This window comes from Callorhinus ursinus, unplaced genomic scaffold (genome assembly GCF_003265705.2).
Source record: "Callorhinus ursinus isolate GAN/ISIS: 27379988/994484 unplaced genomic scaffold, GSC_fseal_2.0 scaffold51, whole genome shotgun sequence".
NCBI classification, from domain to species: domain Eukaryota; kingdom Metazoa; phylum Chordata; class Mammalia; order Carnivora; family Otariidae; genus Callorhinus; species Callorhinus ursinus.
Window position 1 is genome coordinate 9,809,482 of NW_027397113.1, and position 3,984 is coordinate 9,813,465.

A 3,984-nucleotide genomic window follows, 5' to 3' on the forward strand; every position below is an offset into this window, starting at 1 on the left:
CTTTCTTTCTTTCTTTCTTTCTTTCTTTCTTTCTTTCTTTCTTTCTTCCTTCCTTCCTTCCTTCCTTCCTTCCTTCCTTCCTTCCTTTCTTCCTTCCTTCCTTTTTCTTTCTTTCTTTCTTTCTTTCTTTCTTTCTTTCTTTCTTTCTTTCTTTCTTTCTTTCTTTCTTTCTTTCTTTCTTCTTCTTTCTTTTCTTTCTTTCTTTCTTTCTTATTTATTTCTTCCTTTCTTTCTTTCTTTTTTATTTATTTTATGATATTATGTTAGTCACCATACAGTACATCATTAGTTTTTGATGTTGTGTTCCATGATTCATTGTTTGCATATAACACCCAGTGCTCCATGCAATACGTGCCCTCCTTAGTACCCATCACCGGGCTAACCCATCCCCCCATCCCCCTCCCCTCTAAAACCCTCAGTTTGTTTCTCGGAGTACATAGTTCTCATGGTTCGTCTCCCCTTCCGATTTCCCCCCCCCTTAATTTTTCCCTTAATGTTTCCTAAGAACAAAAATATTATCTTCTTTTTGTTTTTATTAACATATAATGTGTTATTTATTTCAGGAGTACAGGTCTGTGAATCATCAGTCTTAAACAATTCACAGCACTCACCATAGCACATACCCTCCCCAGTGTCCATCACCCAGACACCCCATCCCTCCCAACCCCCTCCACTCCAGCAACCCTGTTTGTTTCCTAAGATTAAGAGTCTTTTATTTTTTGTCTCCCTCTCTGGTTTCACCTTGTTTCATTTTTCCCTCCCTTCCTCTAGGATCCTCTGGCTTGTTCCTCAAATTCCTCATATCAGTGAGATCATATGATAATTGACTTTCTCTGATTGACTTATTTCGCTTAGCATAACACCCTCTAGTTCCATCCATGTCATTGCTGATGGGAATACTGCATTTTTTGATAGCTGCATAATATTCCTTTGTATATATATATACCACCTCTTCTTTATCCATTCATCTGTCGATGGACATCTAGGCTCTTTCCATAGTTTGGCTATTGTGGACATTGTTGCTATAAACATTGGGGTGCACATGCCCCTTCGGATCACTACATTTGTATCTTTGGGGTAAATACCCAGTAGTGCAATTACTGGATCGTATCGCTCTATTTTCAACTTTTTGAGGAAACTCCATACTGTTTTCCAGAGTGGCTGCACCAGTCTGCGTTCCCACCAAGAGTGCAAGAGTGTTCCCCTTTCTCCGCATCCCAGCTAACATCTGTTGTTTCCTGACTTGTTAATTTTAGCCATTCTGACTGGTGTGAGGTAGTATCTCACTGAGGTTTTGGTTTGGATTTCCCTGATGCCGAGCGATGTTGAACACTTTTTCATGTGTCTGTTGGCCATTTGGATGTCTTCTTTGGAGAAATGTCTGTTCATGTCTTCTGCCCATTTCTTGATTGGATTATTTGTTCTTTGGGTGTTGAGTTTGATAAGTTCTTTATAGATTTTGGATACTAGCCCTTTATCTGATATGTCATTTGCAAATATCTTCTCCCATTCTGTCGGTTGTCTTTTGGTTTTGTTGACTGTTTCCTTTGCTGTGCAAAAGCTTTTTGTCTTGATGAAGTCCCAATAGTTCATTTTGCCTTTGCTTCCCTTGCCTTTGACGATGTTTCTAGGAAGAAGTTGTTGCGGCTGAGGTCGAGATTGCTGCCTGTGTTCTCCTATAGGATTTTGATGGATTCCTGTCTCACATTTAGGTCTTTCATCCATTTTGAGTCTATTTTCATGTGTAGTGTAAGGAAATGGTCCAGTTTCATTGTTCTGGAGTGGCTGTCCAATTTTCCCAACACCATTTGTTGAAGAGACTGTCTTTTTTCCATTGGACATTCTTTCTTGCTTTGTCGAAGATTCGTTGACCATAGAGTTGAGGGTCCATTTCTGGGCTCTCTGTTCTGTTCCACTGATCTATGTGTCTGTTATTGTGCCAGTACCATACTGTCTTGATGATTACAGCTTTGTAATAGAGCTTGAAGTCCGGAATTGTGATGCCACCAGCTTTGCTTTTCTTTTTCAACATTCCTCTGGCTATTTGGGGTCTCTTCTGGTTCCATACAAATTTTAGGATTATTTATTCCATTTCTTTGAGAAAAGTGGATGGTATTTTGATGGGGATTGCATTGAATGTGTAGATTGCTCTAGGTAGCATAGACATTTTCACAATATTTGCTCTTCCAATCCATGAGCATGGAACATTTTTCCATTTCTTTGTGTCTTCCTCAATTTCTTTCACGAGTATTCTATAGTTTTCTGAGTACAGATCCTTTGCCTCTTTGGTTAGATTTATTCCTAGGTATCTTATGGTTTGGGGTGCAATTGTAAATGGGATCGACTCCTTAATTTCTCTTTCTTCTGTCTTGTTGTTGGTGTATAGGAATGCCACTGATTTCTGTGCATTGCTTTTATATCCTGCCACTTTACTGAATTCCTGTATGAGTTCTAGCAGTTTTGGGGTGGAGTCTTTTGGGTTTTCCAGATAAAGTATTATATCATCTGCAAAGAGTGAAAGTTTGACTTCTTCTTTGCCGATTTGGATGCTTTTGATTTCTTTTTGTTGTCTGATTGCCAAGGCTAGGACTTTAGTACTATGTTGAATAGCAGTGGTGATAGTAGACAACCCTGCCATGTTCCTGACCTTAGGAGAAAAGCTCTCAGTTTTTCCCCATTGGGAATGATATTCGTTGTGGGTTTTTCATAGATAGCTTTTATGATACTGAGGTATGTACCCTCTATCCCTCCACTGTGAAGAGTTTTAATCAAGAAAGAATGCTGTACTTTGTCAAATACCTTTTCTGCCTCTATTAAGAGTATCATATGGTTCTTGTTCTTTCTTTTATTAATGTATTATATCACATTGATTGATATGCAGACGTTGAACTAACCTTGCATCCCAGGAAAAAATCCCACTTGGTCATGGTGAATAATCCTTTTAATGTACTGTGGATTCTATTGGCTAGTATTTTTGTGAGAATTTTTGCATTCATGTTCATCAGGCATATTGGTTTGTAATTCTCCTTTTTGATGGGGTCTTTGTTTGGTTTTGGCATCTCAAAGTAATTTTTCTTTAAGAAAATGTTTACTGAATGAGAACTGAACACCACTTGCATTCTCCTCCATATAAAGTATTGATTTCATACTACAAATGAGGAATCTTATGTTCAGAGAAATAATAAAGCTATGGATAAATGGTTGGAATTGGCTTTGTCTTTGTCAAGTAACAGGCTCTTTCTATGATACCAGATGACTCTTTGAACTAGAAAATGTCTTATTAATTATTGCCACTTTAAAGGCATTCATCCCTAATGTTGGATTTTCATGTAAATAATATATTTAAATTTTGTATAGAATGGTAACATGCAGTTCTCTAGGGAGATGAGGAGAGCAAGTGAAAATGTGTGAAGTTGTGAAGAGGAGCTTTTCAAATGAGTTTTAAATGCCATTAAATTAGTTTGTGTATATAAAGAACTTTGAGCAGAGTCTGACCCACAGTAAATACTCAACCACTGATTTCCACTGATATACACGGTAATGACACACTATATACTGTATATACAGTAATATACATGCTATTATTTTCCTATAAAAGACTGTATGAGGCAGTCACTGCTTGTTCAGCAAATTTCAGAACAGACACCCACACCCATATTAGGGACACTAAATCAGTTAGCACTTCCGACATAAAAAAGGAACAAGCTGTGCATCTAAGAAATACTCAGCACTGTCTTTGGGGTTCAGAAAAACTGCAGGAAAGGAATGCAGATTTGACCTGAGTGAGGTGTGGAGCGGGGGCAAGTGTATCTGGACTGAAGGCACTTGCCCAGAGTCTCCAGAGACATTGCGGTGTGCCCAGAGACACACTGCACACATTGCAGGCCTGAAGAAAGGTAGGGACATGCCTTCCTAGGCTCTGGGGCTGATGGTTTTCTCATCCGCTGGTTCCACTCCTGGGAGTGGAATGAGAGAGGATTAGGT